Below are 17,088 nucleotides of genomic sequence, written 5' to 3'. Positions count from 1 at the left end.
ACAAAATGGCAGGAGTAAGTCCTTACTTATCAATAATAACATTGAATGTCAGTGGACTAAACTTTTCAATCAAAAGATAGAGTGGATGAATGGATGAAAGAACAAGACCCATCCAGGTGTGGTGGCTCACGCCTGTAATCCCAGCAGTTTGGGAGGCCAAGGCAGGCAGATCATGAGGTCAAGAGCTACAGACCATCCTGGCAAACATGGTGAAACCCTGTCTCTACTAAAAATACAAAAATTAGCAGGATGTGGTGGTGCGCACCTGTAGTCCCAGCTACTCAGGAGGCTGAGGCAGGAGAATCACTTGAACCCGGGAGGCAGAGGTTGCAGTGAGCCGAGATGGTGCCACTGCACTCCAGTCTGGTGACAGAGCAAGACTCCAGCTCAAAAATAAATAAAATAAAAAAACCCATTGCTCTGTTGCCTACAGGAAACACTCTTCTCCCATAAAGACACATGTAGGCTGGAAGTGGTGGCTCACTCCCATAATCCCAGCACTTTGGGAGGCAGAGGCGGGTGGTTTACTGGAGGTCAGGAGTTCGAGACCAGCCTGGCTAATATGGTGAAACCCCGTCTCTACTAAAAATACAAAAATTAGCTGGGTGTGGTGCCGGGCACCTGTAATTTCAGCTACTCATGAGGCCGAGGCCAGAGAATCACTTGAACCTGGGAGGCAGAGGTTGCAGTGAGCTGAGGTCACACCACTACACTCTAGCCTGGGTGACAGAGTGAGGTTCAGTCTCAAAAAGAATAAAAATAAAAACAAAAAAACCCAAAAACCAAAACCAAAACCAAAAACATGCTAATATATCTGATAAATATTGATGCGAAAATCCTCAACAAGATACTAGAAAACTGAATTCAACAATATATGGGAAAGATCATTCATCATGACAAGTGGGATGTGTCTCTGGGATGCAAGGATGGTTCAACATTTGTAAATCAATCAATGCGATACATTATATCCACACAGTAAAGGATAAAAACCATAAGATCATTTCAGTTGATGCTGAAAAAACATTTGATAAAATTCAACATCCCTTCATGGTAAACACCCTAAAAAAACTGGGTATAGAAGTAACATACCTCAACTTAATAAAAACCGTATATGACAGACCCACAGTCATTACCGTACTGAATGGGGAAAAAATGAAAAGCTTTTCTCTGCGATCTAGAACACAATGAGGATGCCCACTTTTACCACCGTTGTTCAACATAGTACCGGAAGTCCTAGCTAGAGCCATTATAGAAGAGAAAGAAAGGGAATAAAAAAAGAAATCCAAATTGGGATGGAAGAAGTAAAATTATCCTTGTGTTTGCAGATGATACATTTTATTTGGAAAATACTAAAGACTCCACCAAAAAAACTATTAGAATTGATAAATTCGGTAAAGTTGCAGGATACAAAATCAATATACAAAAATCAGTAGCATTTCTATATGTCAACAGTGAACCATTTGGAAAGGACATTTAAAAAGTGGTCCTATATACAATAGCCACAAATAAAATTAAATACCTAGAAATTAACCTAACCAAAGAAGTGTAAGATCTTTATAATGATAAAACACTGATGAAAGAAATTGAAAAGGACACCAAAAAATGGAAAGAGATTCCATGTTCATGGATTGGAAGAATCAATATTGTTAAAATGTCCATACTATCCAAAGCAATTTACAGATTCAATGCACTCCCTGTCAAAATATGAATGACATTCTTCACAGAAATAGAAGAAACAATCTTAAAATTTATATGGAGCCACAAAAGACCCAGAATAGCCAAAGCTATTCTAAGCAAAAAACAAAGCTGGAGGAATCACATTACCTGACTTCAAATTATACTACAGAACTATATAACGAAAACACCATGGCACTGGCATAAAAACAGACACACAGACCACTGGAATAGAATAGAGAACCCAGAAACAAATCCACACACACTTACAGTGAACTCATTTTTCATAAATGTGCCAAGAACATACATTGAACAAAAGACATCTCTTCAACAAATGGTTCTGGGAAAACTGGATATACACATACAGAAGAATGCACCTAGACCCCTACCTCTCACCATATACAAAAATCAAATCAACATGAATTAAAGACTTAAATCTAAGACCTCAATGAAACTACTATACTACAAGAGAACATTGGGCAGAATCTCCAGGACATTGGTCTGAGCAAAAATTACTTGGGCTATACCTGACAAGCACAGGCAACCAAAGCAAAAATGGGCAAATGGGATCACATCAAGTTAAAAAACTGCTTCATAGCAGAGGAAACAATTAGCAAAGTGAAGAGACAGCCCACAGAATGGGAGAAAATACTTGCAAACTACCCACCTGAAAAGGGATTAATAACCAGAATATGTAAGGAGCTCAAACAACTCTCTAGGAAAAAATCTAATAATCTAATTTTTTAAATGAGGATAAGATTTGAATAGGCATTTCTCAAAACATACAGATGGTAAACAGGCATATCAAGAGATGCTTGACATGATTGATCATTAGAGAAATTCTCAGTGTAGAAAACTACCATGAGATATCATCTCACCCCAGCTAAAATGGTTTATATCCAAAAGTCAGGCAATAACAAATCCTGACAAAGATGTGAAGATAAGAGAACCCTCATACACTGTTCATGGAAATGTAAATTAGTGGAACCAATTGGAGAACAGTTTGGAGGTTACTCAAAAAACTAAAAATAGAACTACCATATGATCCAGCAATCCCACTGCTGGGTAGATACCCACAAAAAAAGAAATCAGTATATAGAAGAGATATCTGCATTCCCTGTTTGTTGCAGCACTGTTCATAATGGCTAAGATTTGGAAGCAACCTAAGTGCCCATCAACAGATGAAGGGGTAAAGAAAATATAGTACATATACACAAGAGAGTATTATTTAGCCATAAAAAACAATAAGATCCTGGCCAAGTGCACTGGCTCATGCCTCTAATCCCAGCACTTTGGGAGGCTGAGGTGGGCAGATCACCTGAAGTCGGGAGTTCGAGACCAGCCTGACCAACATGGAGAAACCCCATCTCTACTAAAAATACAAAAATTAGCTGGGTGTGGTGCCGGGCGCCTGTAATCCCAGCTACTCGTGAGGCTGAGGCAGGAGAATCGCTTGAACCCAGGAGGTGGAGGTTGCAGTGAGCCGAAATCACGCCATTGCACTCCAGCCTGGGCAACAAGAGTGAAACTCCATCTCAAAAAAAAAAAAAAAAAAAAGAAGAGATCCTGTCATTTGGAACAACATGGATGGAACTGGAGATCACTATGTTTGTTAAGTGAAATAAGCCAGACACAGAAGGATAAACATCACATGTTCTCACTTATTATGGAGCTCTAAAAAAAAAAAAAAAAAAAAAAATTGAACTCATAGACCTAGAGAGTAGACGGATGGTCATCAGAGGCTGGGAATGGTAGTAGGGGCTTGGGGGTGGGGAGGTGGGGATGGTTAATGGGTACAAAAAAATAGAATGAGTAACACCTACTATTTGATAGCACAACAGATTGACCATAGTCAACAATAACTTGATTGTATATTTTTAAATGACTGAAAGAGTGTAATTGGATTGTATGTAACATGAATGATAAATGCTTGAGGGGATAGATACCCCATTGTCCACAATGAGGGTGATTATTACGCATTTAGTTATATCTCTTATTATGTTTGAATTGCCATGTTGGTGTTTTAGTCACATATAAGTGTCAAATGATGAATATAATTTTATTGTTTGAAAACTTCCCATGAATGTTATATTTTTCCCTTAGTCTACTCTAGAAAATACATTTTAAATAATTCTTGATAGTAGAATTCTTAATGGGGATGAGTCGATAGTTTGTGGTCTTTAAATATTCCTATCTCTTCTTGCAGGGGGGAATGAACTTATTTTTTTGTTTTATATTACAGGAGACAGCAGTGTTTTTCTGACTTATTTAACATTTTAGATACTGCCATTATTGTGATTCTTCTGCTGGTTGATGTCGTTTACATTTTTTTTTGACATTAAGCTGCTTAGGAATATTCCCAGGTATGAAACATAAGACTTACCTCTCTTAAAGTTTTTCATTAATTTTAGCATTTTCTGTGCCTTTTATTCTATATAATCTTTTCAACTTCAAATGTTCTCATTCTATACCAAATACATTGCTTTAAAATGAAATGTTTAGGTAAATTCCCACATACTTTGAAACTAAAAGATTGTGATATTTAGGGACCGGTGAAGAGTATAAAGGCTAAGTACCATTAATGGAATAAAGAAGATGCAGTACCCCAAAGAAGGACTTTTACTCTTGTACTAACTTTAACTTCTCTACATTTTGAAGTTCTCGTCAAATTCCCATTTGTATCATTTTTTGGCCTTTTGGCCAAGATCAAGTATAATATTATTATCAGTTTAATATCTGCTATATCAAAAAAATTTATATTGAAAACAATTCCCCTCTGTGCTTCAACTACAAATCCCTTACACATAATGTTCTGTCTGGATTTTTCCTACAGCCAAGAGGGAATTTATTTGAGCATACGCAAAATTAGAGTGACTTCAATCATGAGTTTCTAAAAAATAGCAAACAGAACAGAAACTAGGAGATGACACGTGGCAACACAATAGTAGAGTTTTGCAGTATAGTTGTGGTAGAAACAAAGAAAGCTTAGGCAAAGTTAGAAGTGTTAGGGATTGGGAAACTAAAGAGTATATGAAGCCCTGGTGACTCTTTTTTTACTGTGACAATGAGGAAAATGAAAGAGCAAATGTATACTGGGATGTAGATGGTGGCTTCCTAAGCTTGTTCATGGGTCAAATAGCTGGTTTCTTTTTGTACCCTAGCTTCCCTGGACTACAGCTCAGGCCCTAACTAAAAGCATGTTAAGTGATAGGCTTTTGGAGTTATTTGAAAATAACCTCAGCCAATGTGGTCCTCTGACTAGAAACGTCAGCATCACTTGACAGCTTGCTAGAAATATAAGAAGAAAAATACCTTAGGCCCCACCCTGGACCCACTGAATCAGTATCTCTGGGACCCAGCAATCTGCAGCTTAACAAGCTTTTCCAGGTGGCTCTTATTGATGTGTGCCCAAATCAGAGAAGCACCAGTCCAGACCATCAGTTCTCTGCTTTGGTGGTTCTGATGGTAGGGGAGATTCCAGCTAGCACACTTCAGAAGTATCTCAATCTGTTGCCTCCCTGATGTGTAGTAGCAGCTGTAGTGAACATCTGTTACTCATGGGAATAACAAAGATGAACAAGAATAATCGATTTGTTTTGATGTGGAAAAATTGAAAATGCTAGTCTTAAATCCCAAAATTAAATTTACAGATGCTAAGAGTCTATTGTATCACTATTTCTCTAGACCAGAATTTCTCAGCCTCAGCATTGCTGACATTTTGGGCCAGATCATTGTCATAAGAGGGTGGTGAGCAGTTATATTAATTGTAGGGTGTTTAGCAAAATTCCTGGCCTCTATTCACTAGATGTAAGTAACACACAGACACACACACGCACGCACGCCAGTGGTGAAAACCTAAATGCCTCCAGACATTGCCAAATATCCCCCAGGTAGGTAATTGGGGAGAGGAGGGAAAATTGCCTCTGGTTAACAACTGCTGCTCTAGACATAGTTTATATTGATAAAATTCTGTTTCTGAAGCAAAAATGGATCTTTTAAATTTATTCTTAGATGGACACATTTACTTCGACTTCTACGACTTATTATTCTGTTAAGAATTTTTCATCTGTTTCATCAAAAAAGACAACTTGAAAAGCTGTTAAGAAGGCGGGTAAGTGAGCAAAACATGCTTATGATTCGCAAAAATATTTTGTGTTTTGGGACCCATTGACAAGGGTTGATATCTATACTATATAATGTTTTTTATTTTTATGTTGATGAGTGTTTCACAAACTAATGATGATTTTAAACTGTCAGGTTTCAGAAAACAAAAGGCGATACACAAGGGATGGATTTGACCTAGACCTCACGTTACAGGTTTGTGACACTTAACCGTTGATTTACTTGTATTACTTCACTTTTTCTTGTAATTGTATTTTTTTTGCCTCATCTAAGACACATTCATTCAAAATATTCTTTATTCATGAGGATATATGCTACTGTGATAGTGTGACATATTTGTGGTTTAGCCCTGGCAATGGAAGATCTGCATGTCTTCTCAATTCAGGACTACTCAGTTGCAGCATTGGAACTTGAATGGATTTTCAGCTGACTCCATTTGAGTTTCAATTTATTAACCTCTAGTAGTTATTTCTGAGTCCCAAGGATCCCACAGAGACCTCTTCTTATCCTAGAATCCCAGAGAATGAGGTCAGTGCTTTGTAGATCTCAGGTTTTCTGCGTCAGAGGGCTGCAAAGCACCTTGGGAGTTCCCACCATCACTGGTGCCCAGAAATCTTGGATTTTCTGTGGTATTTAAGATAAGAAATAAATTCGAAGAACAGGGGGAACTTCAGACTGAGGCCATCATAAATACATGGCATACAGTTAGAACTAGTGGAGACTTAAGAACTCCATGGCAGTTTAATGGTCATTGTGTTGTATAATTTGTTATTTGATTATCCTGAGTATTAGCTCTTTTCTGTCAACCTCAATCTTAAAAGGTTTTTTTCTGTGAAAATGGAGTCTGATCATGTATAAGTTAATTTTTTTGTATGTTATATGAAATCTATAATAATGTTTGTAATAGTGATGATTTTGACTTTTAGAATGTATTATTGCTATGTCATTTCCATCTTCTGGAAGGCAGTCTTTCTATAGAAATCCAATCGAGGTAAGGGTCTTTATCTGACAAATACTCATTTCTTGGTGAATGTAGACTGTGTAGTCATAAGTTTAATACTGACCCAGATATGGCAGTATTCTTTTAAAAATGTACTCTTTCAAGGAAAAAAATCATAATGGATTGATACCAGTTACAATTGTGCCAGTGGTTACAAACCACCCCAAAACTTACTGGCTTATAACAGCAGCTATTTATTTGGCTCATGATACTGTGGTTTGTGAATTTGGTATGGGCTTAACTGTCCAATTTAGGTGCTTGCAGAAAGGATTTCCTGTCTCAACTAAGCTCATTCATGTATCTGTGGGCAGCTACTGGGTCATCTGAGGACTGGCTAGTCTAAAATGACTTGGCTACCCTCGACTGACAGAGCCACTGCATGCTAAATGCACCCCCCAAGGCCCAAGGCCCATCCCATCTGGCACCCACTGCTGCCAACAGCCCCACCCCCTTCACCAGCAGAGCCACCATTTGCCGCATGCACTTCTAAGGCACTGAGGACTGGCCTGCCTGGTGCCTGCCCTGCTGTTGGCAGTACCCCACAACTAGCAAGCCACTGCAGCTAGCATGCGTATGCCTAAGGCCTGAGAACTAATCTGAATGATGGCTCTCACACCAAGAAAAGCCATACCACTCTCTCCACAAACACTCACCATCAGGCCACTGAGGCACTCACAGACACCACTGAATGCTGATTACAGCCAAAAAAGTCACCTGAAGACTATATTACTGCACCCACCCAGATCCAAAGTCAAAGCACCCTACCCAATGAACACTATAGGAGACAACTATTGGAAAAAGTATTTCTCTGTGAAAACTCCCTAACATTGGAAGAGGCAACTGTTCCCCCAGATGTGCAAAAATCAGTTTAGGGCCACAAGAAACGTGAAAAGCAAGGAAACATTACACATCCAAAGAAACACCATAATTCCCCATTAACAGACCCTAAATTTAAAGAGTATATCAAATGGCTAAGAAGGAATTCAAAATAATGATCTTAAGGAAACTATGAGATACAGAGAACACAGATAGACAAATCAATGAAATTAGAAAAACAATTTATGATCTTATGAGAAATTCAACAAGGATATATATATCATTAAAAACCAGACAGAGATTGTGGAGCTGAAGAATTTAAGGAATAAAATAAAAATACAATCAAGAGTCCAGGTGAAGTGGTTCACACCTGTTATCCCAGCACTTTGGGAGGCAAAGGCAGTGGATCACTTGAGGCCAGCAGTTCAAGACAAGCCTGATTAACATGGCGAAATCCTGTCTCTAAAAAATACAAAAATTAGTTGGGTTTGGTGGTGCATGCCTGCCATCCAAGCTACTTGGGAGGCTGAGACACAAGAATTGCTTGAATCCAGGAGGTGGAGGTTGCAGTGAGCCAAGATTGTGCCACTGCACTCCAGCCTGGGTGGCAGAGTGATACCCTGTCTCAAAAAAAAAAAAAAAAACAATAAAGAGCTTTAAAAACAGACGTGGGAGAGATATGGCCAAAATCTAGGAAGCTCAAAGGTTCTCAAATAGATTCAACCCAAAAAGGTCTTCTCTGAGGTGCATAGTAGTCAAAAGTCAAAAAGAGGGAATATTCATCAGGTGCGGTGTCTCACACCTGTAATCCCAGCACTTTGGGAGGCTGAGGCCGGTGGATCACTTGAGGCCAGGAGTTCAAGGCAAGCATGGCCAACATGAAGAAACCGCATTTCTACTAATAATACAAAAAAATTACCTGGGTGTGGTGGTGTGAACCTGTAGTTCCAGTTACTTGGGAGGCTGAATCACGAGAATTGCTTAAACCCAAGAGGTGGAGGTTGCAGTGGGCCAAGATCACACCACTGCACTACTGCCTGGATGACAGAGCAAGACTGTATCCAAAAAAAAAAAAAAAAAGGAAATGTTAAAAACAGCAAGAAAAAAGCATCAAGTCACATATAAGGGAAACTCCATTTGATTAGCAGTGGATTTCCCAGTGGAAACTTTACAGGTCAGTAGACAATAAGATGGGATGATATATTCAAAGTACTGAAGGAAAAAAAGAAAAAACAACTGTCAACCAAGAATACTATACCTAGTAGAGCTATCCCCTAGAAATGAGGGAGGAATAAAGTATTTCCTATACAAGCAAAAACTGAAGGAATTCATTCCCACTAGACTGACCTTACAAGGACTGCTTAAGGTGGTTCTACATCTGGAAGCAAGAGGATGATTACCATTGTCAAAACACACAAACGTGTAAAACTCACCTGTAGTGCAGATATACACATGAAAAAGAGAAAGGAATCAAACTTTGTCACTACAGAAAGTGACCAAACCACAAAGATTAAAAAAAAAAAAGGTGAAGAAAAGAACAAAGGATATACAAAACAACCAGAAAAAAATGAACAAAATGACAGGATAAAACCTAATCTATTAACAGTAACCTTGAATGTAATGTAAACAGATCAAATTCCCAATTAAAAGATACAGAGTTGGCTGCCAAGATTTAAAAAAAAAAAAAAAAAAAAAAGACCAAACTGTATGCTGCCTACAAGAAACTAACTTCACCTGTAAAGGATCATACAGACTGGAAGTGAAGGGATAGAAGAATATATTCCAGGCAAACAGAAAACAAAAGCGAGCAGAGGTAGCCATACTTATCAGATAAAAACAGACTTTAAGTCAAACTGTATGAAGAGACAAAGAAGGTCATTTTATAATAATAAAGACATCAACTTAGCAATAAGATAGAATAATTGTAAATATGTATGTACCCTACACTAGAGCACTCAGATAAACAAGGCAAATATTTTTAGGTCTAAAGGGAAAGATAGACTCCAATGCAGTAACAGTTGGGGCCTTTAGCACCCCACTCTTAACCACTGGACAGATCATCTAGACAGAAAATCAACAAAGAAATATCAGATTTAAGCTTACAGATAGGAATAAGTTCTGGTGTTCTGTAGTGCTGTAGGGTGACTACAGTTAACAATAATTTATTGTATATTTTTAAATAGAGAGGATGTTAAGTGTTCCCAACACAAAGAATGATAAATATTTGAGGTGATAGATATGCTGATTATCCTGATTTGATCATTACACATTGTATACAAGTATTGAGATATCCCTCTCTATCTTATAAATATGAACAAGTATTATGTGTCAATTAAAAATATTTTTAAAGAATGAAGGAAACAGATTTTTTAAATGAAAGGAAAGAATATTACCTGACTTGGCTGAATGGCCCCATGTGGTCTCTCGTTCTCCAGTAGGCTACTTCAGGCCTGTTCACATGATGGCAGAGGCAAGAGTCTGAGGAGCGGCAACAAAACAATGCAAATCCTCTTCAGGCCCAGGCTCAAAATTATATATTAATTCTACCCCATTTTATTGGACAATGCAAATTACACTACCAGTCTGGATTCAAGGAGTAGAAAATAAACTCCAACTCTTGATGGAAGGAATTATAAAGAATTGTGGCCGTTTTTGATAGTCTACCATAGGGAAGAAAGATGGGGATGCCATAACCCAAAATGTGTTTTCTTAGGTTGAGATCCTAAATTATAGTCGGGGCATATTGCTTTAGGCTCTGTGGATGACTAAATTAATTTCAAACGTATAATGCTGTTTACTGTGAAATGCCAGCTTGAAAGGATCATTGTTTAATTTTATGTAATTTACAATACTTATACCTCAATAAAAGTGTAACTATCTAGGGCTGCTATCAGTTGCCGAGAGGTGGAAGGAGTACCTCTCTGCAGTGTGTTAGCTCAGTTCTGAACAGGACAGGGCTGCAAGTTCAGCTACTTCCCAGAAAATGTCCTGGATACCTGGCCTGAGTCATCATCCCATGACTAGAGAACGTGGACGGATTGTTTTATCAAGAAACTAGTGATAAACCAAGGGCTATAGGAATTAAGAACTACGGCTAAAAAAGAAATGTTTAGAGTGATGCAAGATGGCCAATTAGAAGCAGCTGCAGTCTGCAGTGCTCACGAAGAATGAAAAGGGGCGAGGGAATTCAGCACCTTCAACTGAGATAACCAGGTTCTCACATTGGGACTGACTGGATGAACAGGTTGACCAATGGAGAATGAAGACAAGCAGGCAGGGGGTGCGACGGCCCAGCCGGGGGCGGCATGGAGCCAAAGGAACCCCCACTCCCAGCCAAGGGAAGCAGTGAGTGAGTGTGCAGTCCTGCCCGGGAAACCGTGTTTCTCTCATGGATCTTTGCAAGCCGTGGATCAAGAGATCCCCTTATGAGCCCATGCCACCAGGGCTGTGGGTCTGATACACAGACCTGTATGGAGTCTGGGCACATCAGCTGCTCAGGCACACACAGAAACCCAGGAGTTTTACACACTCTAGCCCCGGGGATCTTCAGCACAGTGGGAAATCTGTCCATACGTATCTCTGGGAAGGGGGCTGAATCCAGGGAGCCAGGCAGCATCATTCTGCAGGCCCCATTTCCTTGACACCTCACAAGTTAAGACCTACTGGCTTGGAATCCTAGCCTGCCAACAGCAGCAGGTTGGAATCCACCTTAGATGGGTCTGAGTTCCCGGGGAGGTGGGGAGAGGCAGCCAGCATCACTGTGGTTCATAGACTCAGCCACTCCAGCCTGCCAGCTATGGAGAATACAGACAGTCGGGACAAGGAAGAGTTCCCCACGACACAGCACAGATGGCTTGCCAGATCATGACCAGACTGCCTCTTTAAGCAGGACCCCAATCCATTCCTCTTCACTGGGCAGGAATCCCTGTAGGGGCTTTAACCACTCCAGCAATGGTTCTATGGACAGAGCTTTGATCTCTCCCTGAAATGGAGCTCCTGGTGGGAGGGGCAGCTGCCACCTCTGCAGTTTGGTCAACTCAGCCACTCCAACCTGCTGGCTTTGGAGAATACAGGTGGTCCGGAGGAGGAAGGATCCCTCACAGTGCAGCACACCTGCTCTACCCCAAAGCAGCCAGACTGCTTTTTTGGATGGGTCCCTGATCCCATGCCTCCTGACTGGGTGAGAATGCCCAACAGGGGTCTCCAGCCACCTCTTGCAGGTATGTGCGGGCTGGCTACAGGTCAGTATCCCCCTGGGATGGAGCTTCCAAAGGAAGGAGCTGGCTGCCATCTTTGCTGTTTCTCAGGCTTCACTGGTAATATCTCCTTCAGAGTCTATGAGGAATCTAAATTTACAAGAAAAACACAACCCCATTAAAAAGTGGGCAGAGGATCTGAACAGACACTTCCCAAAAGAGACATGCATGCAGTCAACAAAAATATGAAAAAAAAACTCAACATCACTGATCATTAAAGAAATGCAAACAAAACCACAATGAGATACCATCTCATGCCAGTCACAATGGCTACTATTAAAAAGCCAAAAAATAACAGATGCTGGGAAGGTTGCAGAGAAAAAGAAATGCTGTTGGTGGGTGTGTAAATTAGTTCAAGCCATGTGGAAGACATTGTGGCAATTCCTCAAAGACCTAGAGGCAGAAATACCATCAGACCCAGCAATCCCATTATGGGGTATATACCCAAAGGAATATAAATCATTGTCTTATAAAAATACATGCATGCACACATATGTTCATTGCAGCAGTATTCACAAGAGCAAAGACATGGAATCAACCTAAATGCCAGTCGATGATAGATTAGATAAAGAAAATATGGTACATAGAGCGGGACATCTGGCTTCTGAGCGGGAACCTTTGTAGTGCCAGTGATGAAAGAGAGAATTAAATATGGGTGATGCTGAGAAAGGCAAGAAAATTTTTGTTCAGAAGTGTGCCCAGTGCCACACCGTGGAAAAGGGAAGCAAGCACAAGACTGAGCCTAATCTCCATGGTCTCTTCAGGTGGAAGACAGGTCAGGCCATTGGATTATCTTAACATAGAGATTGATAAGAACAAAGCCATCACCTGGGGGGAGGATACACCTGAAGTATATAAAACTATTTATCCTTGCCTCCCCCACTATGCAGATTCAGAGTGTTCATCTTTTTGACTTATTATCTCCTCTTAACAGAGATAGCCAGTTTAATAAATGGATGACTTTGATATCTTCATTTTATTTTTCTCAATATTAAGCCAGTAAACATTGCTCTGAGGGTACCATACTAATCAGTTTTAAAATTTTGTGTCATTTTTGTTGTTGCACAGAGATATATACGTATGTGTGTGTATGTTTCAGAAAGATGTATTTACTGAAAGTTGGATTCATGTAGTGGTATTGATTGTATTTTAAATTATAACTACTATTTGTTTTTCATTTTAAAGGTTATACATATATACATATATATATATACACACACACTTATAGGTACACATATATCTTCATTTAAAAAAATAAAGAGAACAAATGAGCCAAAAAAGTCTCCATATTGTTACCAGTTATTTAAAATTTGATATGTTTATCTTTTTCTATCACACATACACACAATCATACTATATACTTTTTGCATTTATTTGTTTACATGGTGCTTAGATAGACTGTAATATGCAGATCACTCTCTAAAGATGTATCTATTCAGAATTAAATTTAAATAAGAACGAATATGAATTAGATTTAAACAAGAACCATATTAACTGTGAATTAATGATTTAGAACAAATTACTTAAAGTTAGTTAACCAGCTAATTTACTTATCTGATAGCTTTAAACAGTGTGTATTTACAATAGAGACTCATCTGACTAGGCAAACATACTTGTGGACTATTTGAAAAATCACAGTGGATTAGAACTTGAAATTTGCATACCCTCTTATTCCCTGAATCTCCCCTAGAAGATGCTAGTGAGAGACAAATTAATAAAAGTAATAACCATTTTAGGTTCCCCCTAGGAAATAGCTTATGTTGGTGCCATGTAAATATATAAGATATGTGTTTGTCTTTTTTAGGAAGTTGTGCGGTTTCTAGATAAGAAACACCGAAACCACTATCGAGTCTACAATCTATGCAGTATGTACATTACTCTATATTTTGCTACTGTAGATAGAAAACAGATTACTGCACGTAAGAAGATGATTTTGTTTTTTAGATTGCATTTAATCATAAGTATTTGGTAGTGGCAAGGAATGAATTTAAAAATCCCCATCTTGGACTGGCCCCATTTAGTAGAAGGAGTTAGCCCAGCAGCACAAAGTACCATATGAAGGATGTGGCTTTGGCAGGACCAATGAGGCTGCAGTGGAAGCAAACCATTTTAGGGAAGATCTGTTCTAGCGATATTAGGTTTAGGAAAATCTTTCTGTTTTTCTTGCCAGATTGCATTATGAGGACATAGACAATTTAACAAATGAGTCTTCTGACCCATCAGCAGTGGCATGTGATGAGAGCAAGGGTCTAGATGGGAAAAAAGCAAAAAACTGTAGAAAATAGGTTGTAACCCAGTTTAATACCCTGTCTCTCTTGATTTTTTCCTCTACCTGTATACTCAATAGACATTTTCAGGGGGCAAACATTCTGGTCAGCTACATTTGCCTCGTGTGGTTTCTAACTACCCTGAAATAATATAATGAATAGTCTGCTAGAAAGTTAAAAATTATACCTATTAAACAAAAATAAGTTGAGTTTAGGTTATATGAGATGGATAAACCACTACCATCCTTACATTTTTGAAACGCTTGCGTTTATTTTAGAGTGGCAGGAGCAACTTGGAAAGCTCTTTTTGAAGATAGATAAGGAATTCTAATAAGATATGTTAACTTATTCATAACTTCCTCATTTATCATGTTATTCCCTATAGAGATATGACATACATGTTATTTATTTTAGGTGAAAGAGCTTATGATCCTAAGCACTTCCATAATAGGGTCGTTAGAATCATGATTGATGATCATAATGTCCCCACTCTACAGTAAGTTTTATGCAAAATTGACTATCAGAAGAGGGCTAAATATATTGTGCTTGATTTTTTGAAAATATTTTAACTAAAAATCTTAAACTTGAAATCAGTCAGATGGTGGTTTTCACCAAGGAAGTAAATGAGTGGATGGCTCAAGATCTTGAAAACATCGTAGCGATTCACTGTAAAGGAGGCACAGGTAATAACATTTTCCTTTTTATTTCTCCATTTCTAAAGATATGTAAATATACATAAAGTACAAGAACAAGATACGTATTGCTATTAATGTGTATTAATAATTGTTAGCATTTTTAAATATTAGCTCCAAGACTGAAAGAAGGGAAGGAGAAAGGAAAGAGGAGAGGAGGAAGGGTAGGAGATAGGGAGAGGATAAGGAAGGGAAGAAAGTAGGAAAAAAGAACTAAGGAAGGTTGAGCATATTTTCCCTTGTTTTACTAGTATTTGGATTTCTTTATTTTTGGTTTGCCAGTTTATATCTCTCAAAATACAAACAGTCTTTAATTTTAGAATATCAGAGTACTTTTATTTAAGGCTGATCTTTTTTATTTTTAAATTAACAAATAAAAAACCAATATATTTATGGTGTACAACATGATGTTTTGATATACGTAAACATTGTGAAATGGCTAAATCAAGCTAATTAACATATGCATTACTCCACATATTTTTGTGTGAGAACATTTAAAATCTACTGTCTCAGCAATTTTCAAGTATACATGATTATTAACTGTGGTCACTATGTTGTACAATAAATTTCCTGAACTTATTCTTCCTGTCTAACTGAAATTTTGCATCCTTTAATCAACATCTCAGGCTGGGCACAGTGGCTCACACCTGTAATCCCAGCACTTTGGGAGGTTGAGGCAGGTGGATCACATGGTGAAGCCCCATCTCTACTAAAAATTACAAAACATTAGCCAGGTGTGGTGGCATGCACCTGTAATCCCAGCTACTCGGGAGGCTGAGGCAGAAGAATCGCTTGAACCTGGGAGGCAGAGGTTGCAGTGAGCTGAGATCGCACCATTGCACTCCAGCCCGAGCAACAAGAACAAAACTCCATCTAAAAAAATAACAATAATCATAAAGTAAAAACCAACATCTTCACAATCCCCCAAGTTTTGTCTCCCCAGCCCCTGGTAACCACCATTCTACTCTCTGCTTCTATGAATTTGACTTTTTTAGATTCCACAAATAAGTGAGACATGCAGTATTTGTCTTTCTACGCCTGGCTTATTTCACTTAGCATAATGTTCTCCAGGTTCGTCCATATTATCTCGAGTGACAGGATCTCCTCTAAGGCTGAATAGTATGCCTTTAATTATATATACCATATATTATTTATCCATTTATCCACTGATGACATTTAGATCGACTCCATAGCTTGGGTATTATGAATAATGCTGCAGTGAACATGGGAGTGCAGATTTCATTTCCTTTGGATATATACCCAGAAGTGGAATCTCCAAATCATATGGTAGTTCTATTTTTGGTTTTTTGAGGAATCTCAGTGCTGTTTTCCACAATAACTACTAATTTACATTCACACCAACAGCGTACAAGGGGGTTCCCTTTTCTCTTCATCCTCACCAACTCTTCTTTTGTCTTTTTGTTAATGACCATCCTAACAGATGTGAGGATATCTCTTTGTGGTTTTAATTTGCTTTTCCCTGATGATTAATGATGTTTAGCATTTTCTCATTATACCTCTTGGCCATTTGTGTGTCTTCTGTTGAGAAATATCTTTTCAGGTTCTTTGCCCATTTTCTAGAGAAGTAACTTATTCTCTTGCTATTGTGTTGTCTGAATTCCTTTTTTAAAAAATCTGTTAACCTATTATCGAATGTATGCTTTGTAGATATTTCTCCCATTCTGTAGGTTGTCTCTTTACTCTATAAATATTTCCTTTGCTGTGCAAAAGCGTTTTAGTTTGATACAGTATCATTTGTCTACTTTTTCTTTCGTTGCCTATGCTTTTCAGTCATATCCAAAAACATCTTGGCCCAGACCAACGTCAAGAAGATTTTCACCTATCTTTTCTTCTAGTAGTTTTCCAATTTCATGTTTCACAGTTAAGCATTTACTTGGAGATGATTTTTGTATATTGGGTGAGATAGGTTGCAATTTCATTTTTCTGCAAGTGGATATTCAGTTTCCCCAGTATCGTTCATTGAAGAGACTGTCCTTTCCCCATCTTGGATTCTTGGCACCTTTGTTGAATATCAGCTGAGTATAAATGCATGGATTTTTTCTGGGCTTTGTATTCTGTTCCATTGGTCTATAAGTCTGTTTTTGTTCCAGTAATATTTAAGGTTGTTCTTAAACTTTGTGAGAACATTTTAGATTAAGGGAGCCAACAGAGATGCTATATCAAAAATTATACTGGAATTTTTATAGTGTAATGATACGAAGAAGTTGACATTGGTGGGGTGAAAATGGGGAAAAAAAGCC

At 38.4% G+C, this 17,088-nt stretch overlaps 2 pseudogenes; both read left to right on the top strand.

Annotated features, from left to right (window-relative positions):
• Positions 1–14,992, top strand: part of LOC129530499 (putative tyrosine-protein phosphatase TPTE) — a 39,217-nt pseudogene extending 24,225 nt beyond the window's left edge.
• LOC129530507 (uncharacterized) lies at positions 4,355–4,451 on the top strand (annotated as a pseudogene).
• Positions 14,993–17,088: the final 2,096 nt, after the last annotated feature.

Source organism: Gorilla gorilla, chromosome 22 (genome assembly GCF_029281585.2).
Source record: "Gorilla gorilla gorilla isolate KB3781 chromosome 22, NHGRI_mGorGor1-v2.1_pri, whole genome shotgun sequence".
NCBI classification, from domain to species: Eukaryota; Metazoa; Chordata; class Mammalia; order Primates; family Hominidae; genus Gorilla; species Gorilla gorilla.
The sequence above is the reverse complement of the archived record's forward strand: the minus strand, read 5'-3'. Positions and strand labels throughout refer to the sequence as shown.